The sequence below is a fragment of the Scylla paramamosain genome, chromosome 2, assembly GCF_035594125.1.
Source record: "Scylla paramamosain isolate STU-SP2022 chromosome 2, ASM3559412v1, whole genome shotgun sequence".
Classification (NCBI taxonomy): domain Eukaryota; kingdom Metazoa; phylum Arthropoda; class Malacostraca; order Decapoda; family Portunidae; genus Scylla; species Scylla paramamosain.
Genome location: NC_087152.1, coordinates 2857356 through 2872066, shown reverse-complemented (window position 1 = coordinate 2872066; position 14711 = coordinate 2857356). Strand labels below are relative to the sequence as shown.

Sequence of the window (14711 nt, the reverse complement as noted above, 5' to 3'; positions counted from 1 at the left end):
TCTCTCTGGTTAGGTGTGTGTGTGTGTGTGTGTGTGTGTGTGTGTGTGTGTGTGTGTGTGTGTGTTTTCCATTTTTTCCCCATTTAGGATAGACCGTAACTAATTTTCCCCACCCGATAATAATGTGAAATCTCTCTCTCTCTCTCTCTCTCTCTCTCTCTCTCTCTCTCTCTCTCTCTCTCTCTCTCTCTCTCTCTCTCTCTCTCTCTCTCTTTCTTAGGTTCACGCTTTTACACACTTATCATGATTTTTCTCTTCTTCTTCTTCTTCTTCTTCTTCTTCTTCTTCTTCTTCTCTCTTACATTTTTTAAGCAACATATCACTTTCATAACCAATTCTTCCTCCTCTCCTCTTCGTAATGTTTTAAAACTATTTCTCCTCCTCCTCCTCCTCCTCCTCCTCCTCGTGATGTTGAGAAAGGTCAGTATGAAGGAGGGAGAGAGAGAAAGAGTGGGAGAACAGCAAAGGGAAAGAGAAAGAGAGAGAGGGAGGGAGGGGAAGGAGGAAAAAAGATGGTGGGTGAAGGGAAAAAATGGCCAGAGTGAGGGGTAGTGAGAGGGAGCGGGACATTGCCTTACATTCAATTGCTATTCAAGATTGAAGGAGAAGTTTTGCAAGTAAGTGTAGAGAGGCGGGCCGTGTCGACACCTGATTTTTTTCCTTTCTTTTCTTTTTTTTTTCCTCTTTCCCCTTCCTCTTTCTTGTATTAATTTTAGTTTCCGTTATTTCTACTTTTTATCTCTTTTTCTTTTACTTCTTTCCGTTTTTCTTTCTTGTTTTAATTGTAGTTTCCTTTTTCCATTTTTTCTCTTTCTCTCTCTTTCTCTTTCTCTTTCTTGTTTTAATTTTAGTTTCCTTAATTTCTACTGTTTTTTTTTTCTTTCTTCGTTTTCTGTTTCTCCCTTCCCGGTTCTTTCGTTTTGATATATTTTTTTCTCTTCTTTTCTTTTCCTCTTTCCCTTTCTCTTTCTTGTATTATTTTAGTTTTATTTCTACTGTTTTTTTTTCATTTTTTCCCCTCTTTTCTGGTTCTTTCGTTTTTTTCTCTTATTTTTTATTTATTTATTTTTTTCGTCTCCCTCTCCTTCCTTTCCTCCCATTTCCTCTTGTTATTATTTAGCTGTACATTTCTTCATCCCTCCTCTTTCCTCTTATCCTTTTTCTCCTCTCGTTTATCTTTACATTTCCCCACTCTTCCCTCCCTTTCTTTTCCTCTGCTTTCCTCTTTTTCTTGTTTATCCGTACATTTCTTCATTCTGTCACCTTCCACCTTCTCTTTCCTCGCGCTCTCGCCTTCCATTACTCCCTCTAGTAACCTTGGCGCTCAAACCAATAGTACCTCTTCTTTATCCTTCAGAGCAGAGGGGAGGGAAATGTCACCACAGATCACGTGTCTCAACTGTCCCTCCTCCTTCTCCTTCTTCTCTCTTTTTCCTCCCTTCTGTGTGTCCTTTCCCTCCCTTTTTCTCTCTCCCTTCCTCCCCTCTCCCTCTTTACTTGCCTCCCTCCCGTTCCTTATCCTCTATCTCTCGTTCTCTGTATCTCAGTGATATATTTTTTTTTCTTTTTCTGTCTTTCTTTTCTTTCATGTTTGTCAGTATTTTGTGGTGGGTAAATGTGTATGTGTGTGTGTGTGTGTGTGTGTGTGTAGGAGAGGTGCGTGGGTGTGGGTGGTCTCTCTCTCTCTCTCTCTCTCTCTCTCTCTCTCTCTCTCTCTCTCTCCTCTCTCTCTCTCTCTCTCTCTCCTCTCTCTCTCTCTCTCTCTCTCGCCATATTGTATTAAGTCACTTTATTCCAACTTTTAATCCCACCTAACACCGCCTTGTCTATTTTTTTCCCATCTTTCAAAATTTTATGATCTCCTCTTTCCTCTTTCCTCTTTACCCACATTTAATGGCCATTCTTTCCCTCCGTCACACCTTTTATTATTTTTTTTTTATCTTCCCCTCTATCACTTCCAGCATACATCGTTAATACTCTTTACCACTTCTCAAAAAAAAAAAAAAAACATTTTTCCTCCACCTCTCCCTCTCTCATTTCTTGACAGCGCGTCCCTTCTCCCACCCTGCTGCCCCTTCCCTCTCCCTCGTCTACCCTCCCTTCTTTCCTCCTACTCATGGCGTCAGTTTCCTCCCCTCTCCCCACGTCTCCCCTTTCCTCTCCCCTCCTCTTCCCCCTCCCCTTCCCTCTGTCCATGATGTTTGCATGATCGATCTGCGGAAGTATTGATCGCTGGTGGGTGGGTATGCAGTTGTCGGGGGCGTGGGTGAGGCGTGGGTGGCTGGCTGGGGTGCTGGGGTGATGGGGGGTGATAGGGAGGGGAGAGGGAAGAGGGAGGGATGAGGGGAGAAAGACGATCAATATCAGAATTAAAGTAAAATCGCCCCTCTTAGCAAGTTCTCGTATGTGTGTGTGTGTGTGTGTGTGTGTGTGTGTGTGTGTGTGTGTGTGTGTGTGTGTGTGTGTTTCTATGAGGCTGTGTATGCAGAACTGTCAAGAATACTGAAACTTACATTTTTCTAAGCTTATTACTTTATCCTCCGTCAAAAAAAAAAAAAAAAAACAAGAAAAAAAAGTATTTGGGCGAAAAGTCGAAGAAGAATTACGAGTTCTTAACCCTTTCAGTGTGGCATGCAAACAATTCGCGGCCCTGGAAGCGATGTATGGATTTTTTTTTTCATTACCCACAAAAAAAAAAAGGTGATAAAAAGATTAGATTTTGCAATGTTTAGCCAGTACAGTGTTTGGAGATGGCACGACAACAAGAAAATATGTCTGGGAGTGGTTAGTGATTCAGGAAAGCTGTGACAAGTAGCAGTCAAAGGGTTAAAGGGAGTAAAAAGAGGAGGAGTGAAGAAAAGGGAAAGCAGAGGAAGGAAACAAGCAGAGACATGAATAAAAAAAAGGATTCAACGAGCTGGGAAAAATAGGAGTAGGGAGCGAGATGGTGTCAAATGAGAGAGAGAGAGAGAGAGAGAGAGAGAGAGAGAGAGAGAGAGAGAGAGAGAGAGAGAGAGAGAGAGAGAGAGAGAGAGAGAGAGAGAGAGAGAGAGAGAGAGAGAGAGAGAGAGAGAGGAGAGAGAATAATGAATGGTAGAAGTCTTACTCACAAAATATATAGAGCTTAATTGACGAAGAGTGACGAGAAAATTGTCTATCAGTATGAATCGGGGAAACTTATTTATCTCTCTTTTTTTTATTCATTCCTTTATATTTCTTTTGTGATGCATTACTTTTTGTATTGTTTGTTCCATCTTCTTTCTATATTTCCAAACTTTTTATTTTTACTATTGTTGTTTCACCTTCCTTCATCTATTTCCTTCTTTGATATTTATTTCTTTTTTCTTTGATATTTTCAGATCATCGTCTTGTTTATTTTTTTTTCACTCATTTCCTCTTTCCAGTCTGTATTTTTTTCCGTACCCTCTTATCGTTTTCTTTATTTTCTCCTTCCTTTCTTAAAATATAAAAACTAAAGGAACTCTGGTGCTTTGTTTTGCTTCAACGTAAAGATTAGTGATGCTTGAGAGAGAGAGAGAGAGAGAGAGAGAGAGAGAGAGAGAGAGAGAGAGAGAGAGAGAGAGAGAGAGAGAGAGAGAGAGAGAGAGAGAGAGATAAAGAAATTGATCGAGTTTCCATAACTTGCATAGTCCAGATCTTTGAAGGTATTTGTAGGTTCACTCCAGGTGTGTGTGTGTGTGTGTGTGTGTGTGTGTGTGTGTGTGTGTGTGTGTGTGTGTGTGTGTGTGTGTTTGTGTGTTGGCTGTTCACGTGAGTTAGTCTCCCTCACATGACATTTTACCCCTAAAGAACTCCCTCCTTTCCTCCTCCCTCCTCCTCCTCTTTCCTCTCCCTTCCCTCCCTCTTCTCTCTTTTATCCTCTCTCCTTCCCCCGTTCTCCCTTCTCCACCTAGTATTTTTTTCTCTACTCTTCCCCTTCTCCCTTTGCTCTCTCTTTCCTTCTTCATCCCCCCTCCATTCTCCCCTCTCCATCCTCCTCCTTCTCTCTTTATCTTTCCTCCTCTCCTTCGCATCTTCCCTCCCTCCACCTTTCATTCTCCATTCTCCACCCACGCTCTTTCTCTACTTTCATGTATCTCTCTTGTCTCTTTCTCCCTTCTACCCTCCACCATCTCTTCTCTTTCCTTTCTCTCCACCTCCTTCTTCCTTTCCGGATCCAACTTTTTTTTTTCAACTATCCTTTCACTTCTCAGTTTTCTCCTCTTTCTCCATCTACCCTTCTCTTCTTCGTAGGCAATCCACTCCCTTCATCTCCCTTCTCTCTCCACCCTTCTCTTCAGCATCAAATCCCCTTCATCTCCCCTTCATTTATAACCCGTTCTTCCAACCACCCTTCTCCTCTCACCCTTCTCCTCCTCTTCACCTCCCTCTCCCTTTGCAACCCCTTCAATCCCTTCTCCTACCACCCCTTTCCTCCTCCTCCTCCTCCTCTTCGGCGTACTCGTGTGGTAGGGGAGGAGGGGCGCGAGGAGCGGCGGCTGGCTGTCACTGGGGGATAAGACGGTCGATTTCCCTATCGTAACTCCCTCACACCAGCATACATACAAGGGGGGCATCTCTTGGTGGGCGTCACGGCGTCTAGTCATATCGGCGTCGGTCAGAAGGATTATGGGCGCGATAAAAGAGCCGCACGCACGCCACCACTACCACCACTACTACCACTACGGAGGAGGAGGAGGAGAAGCGTCATTCTTCTCCCCCCCCCACCCACTACCCTCCCTTCCTTCGTCTAAGTTGGTACTGGTACTTTAGTGTTGTGCATGTGTATGTAATTAGTGCATAATGCATGTGAGTACGTGTGTCTGTGTTTGTTTGTTTGTTTGTGTGTGTGTGTGTGTGTGTGTGTGTGTGTGTGTGTGTGTGTGTGTGTGTGTGTGTGTGTGTGTGTGTGTGCACCCTCACTGATCGGAAATAAACTTGTGCATTTTCGAGAAGTTATGTAGAGGAGAAAAAAATAAATAAAGATTAGTAAGTAGGAGAGAGCGAGGGATAGAGGAGGTAAATTTGAGGGGAAAGAGGAAGTAGGAGAACAAAAAGAACAAGAACAAGAACAAGGAGGAGTAGCGGGAGAAAGAGAAGGAACAAGAAAAAAAATTATGGATTGTAAACTAGAGAAGAATTAAAAAAAAAAAAAAACGTTGGAAGGAGATTTAGAAGAGGATACAAGATTACTTAAAAGACGAACTAGTAATTATAATGTAGTTAGTAAAGAGAAGACAATCCTTGGTCCAAAAACTAAAGAGATAAATAGCCACTTCTTGATGTCGTCTTTACTAACCTAACTTCCTCTCCTCTCTCTTACCTCCCTCTCCTTATCCCTTGTCTTCTCTCTCCTCCCTTCCGTCCCCAATCCTTTCATCCCTCCCCTCTCTCTCTCTCCCTCCCCTCCCATCTCCTCTTCCTCCTCCTCCTCCTCTTCTCTCTTCCCTCTCATCCAGCACTCTCCTTCCTTCCTCCTCCTTCCACACTTTTCCTACTTTTCCTACCTGTTCTTTTCTCTCTCGTTACTACACCCTTTTTTTTTTTATCCCTCTACTTCCTCTTACTTATCTCTCTCTCTCTCTCTCTCTCTCTCTCTCTCTCTCTCTCTCTCTCTCTCTCTCTCTCTCTCTCTCTCTCTCATCCTCTACGACACCAGAGAACATTTGTTTGTTTGTTTTTTCGTTTGTTGTTGTTGTTGTTGTTGTTGTTTTGGTTTAGGGTATAAATTTTTTTTTCTAACCTAGTGTCACCTTCACACACACACACACACACACACACACACACACACACACACACACACACACACACACACACACACACACACACACATTTCCAGTCACTTTCCAGTCTCGTTTGTCTCACTTTACCTTTTCTTCTCGCCGAACCACCACATTTCCCCTCTCTCTCTCTCTCTCTCTCTCTCTCTCTCTCTCTCTCTCTCTCTCTCTCTCTCTCCCTCTCTCTCTCTATCTATCTATCTATCTATCTCTTCTTATCTCCTTCGTTTCTCACACGTTGCGTAATTATCTACTTGTTTTTGTCATATTTTTTTTTTTATACTTACATACTTTAGTCTACTTTAAAGTCATTTCCCCCTTTCTTTTTTTCTTTATTTCATACTTTTTTTTATACTTTAGTTTAATTCCCATGTTATCTTGATATACATATACATCTTCTGTTTCTATTCTTGTATTCCTTTACGACGCCAACACATGATCACAATTTATAATAGTTTCCTTTCTTTTCCTCCTTTCTATTACTTGATGAAGGTCTATTTCCTTGCGACTCATTCACATTCTCATTATCCTCAAGTGCAAGTCCACTCTGGTAAATGGAAATAAATCAATGCGCTTTTTTTTATTTATTTATTTTTTTTCATATAGAAAGTTTTGTTTTATTTCTTGTGAACTTCCGTATTGAGAACTCTCGCGTATCAGTAAGATTGCCTTCGCATACTACATGGAAAAACACGCGCATTTAACACTTTCACTTTGATACGGGACAATTATCACCACCATATGCAACGTATGAAATCTTTACAATCATCTGCGAGAAAGTTACGAGAGCAAAAGAATACATTTTTCAATCTCTGCCCAGTTTAAAGATTGAATGTTGCTGTTGAACACGTAGAGATGCATTAGAGTGACTGGTAAAGAAGGGAAGGTGTACCAAGAGGCTGTCAAAGAGTTAACGCAAAGAGGTATTGTAAATTTCCCGTTTTCTCAGCATCAAGTCCAAACACCTCCCCTGCATTACACTAATTTCCCTTCACCTCGCCAATACAGGGAAGGAAATACGCAGAGAGGGAGTTAACAAGTGACTGAGGAATCCACGCTAAAGTTACCGTGTGCAAGGGGAAGGGGAAAATGCCTTTAGATTATGAGTCAGATGGATACAGCTGGCGGTGGCGGCGGAGGAGGAGGTAGTGGTGGTGGTGGTGGTGGTATTGATGCTGGTGGTGGCAGCGGTGGTGGTGGTGGTGGTGGTAGTGGTGTACTGTAGGGGATGCGGGACCCTTCATGGAATCCGCTGTAATTGATTCGCATAAAGGGAATTAAATGCAACAAAGAGAGGGATCGTAGCCCATTTGGAGTCATAATTTTGTGTTACATTTTTTTCTCTCTCTCCTTCTGTGTGTGTGTGTGTGTGTGTGTGTTGTGTGTGTGTGTGTGTGTGTGTGTGTGTGTGTGTGTGTGGTCAGAGTGGTGAGTCTCTGATGAGTCTTGTTGTCCAGGGAGAGATGGAAAGGGAGAAGTGTGTGTGTGTGTGTGTGTGTGTGTGTGTGTGTGTGTGTGTGTGTGTGTGTGTGTGTGTGTGTGTGTGTGTGTGTGTGTGTGTGTGTGTGTGTGTGTGTGTGTGTGTGTGTGTGTGTGTGTGTGTGTGTGTGAGGGTGTGTAAGGGTGTGTAAAGGTGTGTGGGTCGGCGTGAGGGGCCACAAAGGTTAAAACAACTGGATAAAGGGATGGACACCGTAGAGAAAAAGGTGAAAGGATGCGGTAAAGGGGGCAGAGAGAGAGAGAGAGAGAGAGAGAGAGAGAGAGAGAGAGAGAGAGAGAGAGAGAGAGAGAGAGAGAGAGAGAGAGAGAGAGAGAGAGAGAGAGAGAGAGAGAGAGGTAGCCTGTGATAAGTGAGTTACATATGAAGCAGACAAAAGATGAGTAAGGGTCTGCAATACGTCTGAGAGATCACGGACAAGGAGAGAGCGAGAGAGATGAGGAGACGAGAAGAGAACATACAAAAGGGACGATAAGAGAGAGCGAGAAGGAAGGAGAGCGTTAAGGAGTTAAGAGAAGGAGGACAGGAGAAGAGCAGAGGGTCAGCATCAATGAGAGGTGAGTAAGGGCTTGGGAAGAAACGATAAGGGCAAAACAAGGGAGGAGTAAAGAGAGAGTGTGCTGAGTGAGGGTGGGAGGCGTGGAGGGGTGAGCGGCCTCAGGTGGGATAGCCGTGTTTCCTCTGCCACCGCCAGGTAACCCTCGCTCAGACCTTGTAACTTCCGGCTTCTGAGAGAGGGGCGAGGCGAGGCACCGGAAGAGTGGTGGTGGCTGCCGGGAGGGGAGGCGGAGGGAAGAGGGAAGGTAGTGAGGAGGTAGCACGGCGCCCCTCGACAGCTGGGGTGGTGGTGGTGGTGGTGGTGGTGCCCGTATTATTGGTTGGTAGATAGAAGGTCATATCGATCAGATTACCCAGGAGAGTGTTACGGGATGAGGTATGTTTCGTACTGCACCCACGTATTCCCCCCGCGCCCGCACAGTGCTCCCGGAGACGCGACGCCGCCTGTCCGGGTGTCACGTGTGGCGGTAAATGATAAATATTCCGCGGTGTGGCTGGTTTGCGCTCAATTTAATCCACCCTGAGCGACTTATGGTATTAATCCGGCGGTATCAAGATGAGATAAAGAAACGGATGATTTTATATTTTGTGTTTGTTATTGCCGCTCTATTAGTTGTGCTGCATGTGTTGTTTGTTTGTCGTAGCTATTCCTATCGTGGTGTTGTTTTGTTTTCGATGTTTTGCTTTGTTCGAGCACGCATGTATGCATATATTATCAGAATATTTGTCACTGTGATCTGTGATTCAGAAAACTCTCTCTATTTTTGATGTCAGGTTCATTATTCTCAAACACTTCACCGTCTCACCTCGATTTCTTCTAATAGGTTCTGGTAGAAGATATTAGCATTTCCAATAGTATTTCATGATATTTCCCGGTAGTTTAATCTATAGGAAGAGCGCTCCTGAGAACTCGACCAGTCATGTCTGTGGGCAATAAAACAATGTTGATGAGAGAACAAAACTTTTAAAGATACAAACCTTTTTCTTCTACACAAGGGAAAAAAACGAACAAAAGAAAAAAAATACTCACAACGATTAAAATATTGCTGTGTGTGTGTTTATATGTGTGTTTGTGTATGTTACTTCACGCGCCTGTGTCTGTATTTATTAACGAATGCGAGAAAAATTAACTGAAGGAGCAAAAATAGAAGAAAATAAGCAGTACAAACGATTATCACTTAGTATGTAACTGTACGTATAGAAATGACAGGGTGTGAAGAGCGGGTGTGCTGAAGTGTGGGACCAAAGAAAGACGCGGTGCAGCTGGGAGTGATAGGAAGGAGAGGTCGGGGGAGGACACCACCGCCACCACTACCACCACCACCGCCACCGCTGCTCCCAGAGAACTCACACAAAGGAAATCGATATTGTGATGCACGTTATCCAGAATGACATGGGAAAAAAAAACATCGATACTTGAAAATTAGGAGGAAAATTTGATATGGGAAGAAAATAAGAGGAATTGTGAGTACGGGAGGGAAACAGTGCTTGGGTATGGGGGAGGAAATCTTGGCATGAGAGGAAAATAAGAGGAATTGTGGATACGAAAGGGAAACAGTGCATGGATATGGGATGAGGAAATTTTGGGTATTGGAGGAAAACTTTGGCCATGGGGAGGAAGGGAAAGAGGGAAAGTAAAACAGTAGACATTGAAGGAATTTTTATATGCATATTGGAAAACCTTGAAACAACAACAAAAAAAAAAAAAAAACTTTAGGCATGGGGAGGAATATTGTGGATACGGGGAGGAATATTAAGATGAGAAGAAAAACTATGGAAATGGAAGGAAAACTGTCAAACTAGGCATGAAAGGGAAACTTGAGACATGGGGGGAGAATTTGTTAATCAACGTAAATACTTTAGCTTGACTCCGTGGCGGGACAGCTGTGAACTCCCACGCACGTAATGATTGATGGGGAGACGGATGCCTACAGCGGGAGAAGCTCAGCAGAAGTAATGAACGCGCTACATACCATCAGTAGTATCCCAGACTTCAACTCATTCACTACTACTCACAATCCGAACTTCACGTCACCAGTTGTTGGTCAGAGGAAAGTAAATAAAGACACAACTATTGTGAATGCGTGGCTATGGATGCCTTTCTGACCTCATTAGAAAATATCACCATAGACATAATTTTCTTTTGATATACAGAATTGCATTACATATGATCATAAGAACGAAAGGGAAACTGCAAGAAATCCTTGCCCTTCTTCCTATGACTTGAACTCTTTCATGAGGGAGGTTTCAAGACATTTATCCTACAATTTTTAATTATCCATTTGATATTTCTTTTTCACTCTTTTTGTTGCCCTTGGCCAATAAATAAATAAGAACTTACAGGGACTGCCGCGTGTAGGCCTGAGTGATGGCTTTTTGCAGCTTCCATTATTTTATGTTCTTATGTTCTTACGTGGAAGCCTTTAAGCCTACACGTGGCAGTCATCATCCATAAATATGTCTAATCCTTTGAAATTCCCTAATTGTTAAACTGATGCCGCGGTACTGAAGGAGTAAGAAGTGGTGACACTCGCTGGGCACTCAGTAATGGTCACAGAAAACGGAAATATGCAGTGCGGTGACGAGTGGCCAGCAATGCACCACCGCTCTCCCATCCAGCCAGACCTCACCTCTCATCGTCAGAGGTTGCAGTTCCCACAAGCAGGGTATCATTATACAGACAAATACACACGCACCACGAAATTACAGAGGCACGCACACCACACGCACATATAGCACCGGCGAGAACAAACACATGGCCACACACAATCACAAAGACTGATATGTAGCTGTGAAAGTTTTAACACCCGTGAGGTATAGTGTGTTCCTTTGCTGGTAAATGTTTAATGTTGCTTTGTAGATCTTACCCGTTCTTATTTTGTGATTTTTTTTTTTTTTATATATATATATTTTTTTGTCTTTTTTTTTTTGTTCTTGGCTTATTTTTATTAATTAATTTGCTTTTGTTTGTTTGTTTGTTTGTTTGTTTGTTTGAGTGTGAGTGTTTATTTGTTTCTTCCTTTCTTTTTTCTTTATTTGTTTGTTTCTTTGTTTTTCTTTGTTTGATTCTTTCTTCTACTACTAGTACTACTACTGCTACCACTGCTATACTACTACTACTACTACTACTACTACTACTACTACTACTACTACTACTACTATTTTCTATACTACTACTACAACTTTCTATACTACTACTACAACTTTCTATACTACTTCTATTGCTTCTACTTCTTTTTCTTCTTCTTCTTCTTCTTCCCTCTTAACCTACATCCACCACTCATACTCCCATCACCACCATAATTGATTACTACAGCCCACTCAGAGCTCACCACCACTCACTACAGTTACCACATCTTTACCCCGAGTACCTCTTCCTGCTAACGAATTTCCACAGGTTCATATACAGTAGCGCCGCGGGGTCCTGTCAGCGGGTCAGTGTGCGTTAGTGGTGCGTGGCGTCACACTCAATGCAGCACGCCCGTGGGATCCTCTGGGCGTGTTGGGCGGGTCTCGCGTTTTTGTGGCGTCGCGTGCCGGACGTCCGTGAGAACCTGGAGCGGCAAACGGAGCGAGCCGGATACAGGGAGCCGGAAGTTCTCTCCTCCGGGCTAAGCATCTGAGGGAGCGAGCCTGCCGATGAGGTGGCGAGCCAGGGGAGGGAATGGGGAGGAGTTATTAGCGGTAGAGATGTTGTGATGTGATGCGCGCGCCATGACTGCCTTTCCGCTCCCAGCCTGCCTGTGTTGCGCGATTCCTGTTTCACTATGCTCGTCGTCTTGTCATGCTTGTGTTTTGTCTATAAGGCCTGTATGGTGTCGTCTTGGGTTTTCTTGTGTTGTATACTTGTTTAAAAAGGAGTTTAGGTCAATTTGTGAGGAGTGATGAGTGGAAAGTAGGTGTGTTTCATGCTGCGACTGGCCACGCGTTTGTCTGATGACCTCTTGCAGCTTCCCTTATTTTCTTTATGCTCTTATATTTTTATATTGTGGTTCAGTTCTTGCTTGTGAAAGGGAGAGTGTTGTGTGTGTGAGTAAAGAGGGTACTAAGATGTCTTCCTACAGTTTGTATAGATGTGTACATGTCATTACACTTTTCTGCTTTAACTCTTTGTGTAGATATCGGAAGTCTCTCTCTCTCTCTCTCTCTCTCTCTCTCTCTCTCTCTCTCTCTCTCTCTCTCTCTCTCTCTCTCTCTCTCTTCTCTCTCTCTCGATATTTTCCTACTGCCATTATCTGTGTGTAAATATTTCATATCACCGACCTTCACCACCGTCACTACCTCACCCCCACCCCCATCCACTCTCCCACCACAGCCGCCAGCACCACCACTACCACCACCACACCAGCCGATCAAACGATAACCACCAGACCACAACGCTTTTGTTTACCCATCCACCATCCCTCCGCCCCTCCCTCCTCGCCCCCTGAAGTTCCGTCATGCGTGTAAAGAAGAGAAGCTCTTAATTAATGGTTACATCTCATCACATTTCCACAACCGCAGCCCACCGGTCGCTCTTCACTTGTCTTATACCCACCCGTGTTATTTTCTCTTTATTTTCCTAATCTAACTTAACGTAACCTAACCTAACCACAGCTCACCGGTCGCTTTTCATTTGTTTTATAGCCAAACAGCGTTATTTTCATTTTTTTTTTAATGTAACCCAACTTAATCTAACTTAACTTATGCTAATCTAACTTAACCAAACGTGACCTAAGTACTGGGTCGTATGTTTAGTTCAGCTGGTCGTCTTCTAGTTCCCTCGTACAACTACAACTTATCTTAACGCAACCGAACCTAATATAACCCAATCGAACCTCACGTAACTTAACCTCACCTGACCTAACCGTATGTAATCTAACTTAACCTAATTAAATCTAACCTGATCAAGCCTAATCTAATGTCACCTAATCTAACGTAATAATAATGTAACCCGATCTGACCTAAGCTAATATAATCTAGCGTTACATAACCTGCCTAAACGCCTGAAATGTTGGATATGCCATGCTATATAACGTCACCTTGTGTTATGTTGCGTGGAGTTAGGTCAAGCTGGATTAATTTAGTCGTGCACGCGTCTATAGGGTCGTTCCCCATCCCCAGTTCCCCCGCGGAGAGGTTCACAAAGCCGCAGCGAGCCGCCCGCCTTCCCACAGGACCCAGCCAGGTGTAGCACGGGAGGCCACAGGAGGCTGCCGGCGTCCCTCCTCAATTACCTGGATCAGTCCCCACACGCCGCCCACCCACGGACTCTCCCACGCCCCCGCCCGGTCCTCTCACCCACCCACTCACTCACCCTTGCCATACATTCCCCTCACAGTTGCCCAGGGATGTGCGTGACGTAATTCGTCTCACCGTGGCCACTTTCATGAGATTTTTCCTTCGCCAGGTATAGCTTCACGCTTTCTTAGCTTAGGTTAGGTTAGGTTAAGTTAGATTTGGTTTGGATGGTAGGGATAGGGTAGGTTAAGATAGTTTGCTGTGTTAGGTTTGGTTTCAGGATAGTAGGATAGTAATAGTTGCATTATAAATCAGGTTATGTTAGTTTAGACAGGAAATGTTAAGATAAGTTATGTTTGCTTCCCTATAGCAAGAAACACGGAATATATATATACATGCAGATGATAAGAGTAGCGTAATTTTTATATCGTTTCATTCACTTATTGCTTGTGTCTTTTTCTTTCAGTTATGGACGAGGACGAAGGATCCGCAGGTGTCTCTAGTAAGCAGGTGAGCAGCGCCGTGACTACCTGGCTTTGAAGAATTAGTGTAATGACTGTAGTTGATGATTCAGAAGAGGTGAGTGAACCAAAAATAAGAGAGACAGAAGTACAGAATGGCGTGTGGTGGAGAGTCATGAGATGGAAAAAAAGTAATGAGTGGACTGGTGAGCAACATACAAAAGTAGAGATTAATGAAAGAGACAGAGATATTGGTTCGGCGAAAGAGACAAGTGACGTAGAAATAAAATGAGAAGAGATGCAATTTGGTGTGTGGAGGCGAGCTGTGTCGAGAAAAAGTGGGTGAATGGAGCCGTGGGTATGCGTAGATAAATAAGTAGATTCTGATGGAGCAAGTGAGCGATAGTAAAGAGAGTAAATAAGTGTAGCCATTTAAGATTGCATGAAAGAGGAGGAGGAGTCTCCATGCCGCGGGGGGTTACGTTGAATGAAAGTGACTGGAATGGGAATGGCGTACTGAGAAAAGGAAAACTCGAGTCTTCGAAGAAAACTGACATGTGCTGTACGGAAAGATAAAAAAGAAAAAGAAAAAATTAGCTATTGGTGACAAATTAGCAAATGAGTGATGTAAGGGGCCCAAAAAATTCTGGAAGAGGATAGCGAATGACAGATGTGAAAAAGAAGAAGAAAAAAATTGATGGAGGAGGAGAATGACGAATGAGTGCGTGGTGTGAAGACAGGGTACATACCAGAATTAAGACTAGAGTTTGTATTATTTTTAAACGCTTCCATCTCTCATCAGGACAATGTTCAAATGTCACAGGGATGATTAACCGAATCCTCTTAATGCTCTCTTTTATCAGTGTACCAGAACTGTCATCGAAGCATCAGGAGAATCATTAAAGTCCCCTTAAAAATCCTAATATTCATAACTTTCATTAAAATCTGTGAAAAGCTGTGGAGGGCAATGCAATGAAGCGCCTAAGAATACGGCCCTAGAGCACATTACTTATCACACTGCAGGCACGAGAGAGGCGAAATGAAAGTGATAAGTGAAACTGACAATTAGCGTGAAATTAAGAGCAATAGCAAGAAGTTGGGGAATTCGAGGGTTGAGACGAAGATAAAGTAAAAAAGAGAAGTGAACTAAGAAAAAAAAAAGGTAAAAGTGAAAACATGGAAATTTGTAATAAT

General features: G+C 43.2%; 1 long non-coding RNA gene across 1 annotated transcript in view; it reads left to right on the top strand.

Moving 5' to 3' along the window:
* LOC135108409 (uncharacterized) overlaps window positions 1-14504 on the top strand; it is a 61733-nt gene extending 47229 nt beyond the window's left edge. Inside the window, exon 3 of the long non-coding RNA XR_010272254.1 lies at window positions 13523-14504. This is a non-coding gene — a long non-coding RNA (uncharacterized LOC135108409). The remainder of the gene's footprint in view (window positions 1-13522) is intronic.
* Window positions 14505-14711: the final 207 nt, after the last annotated feature.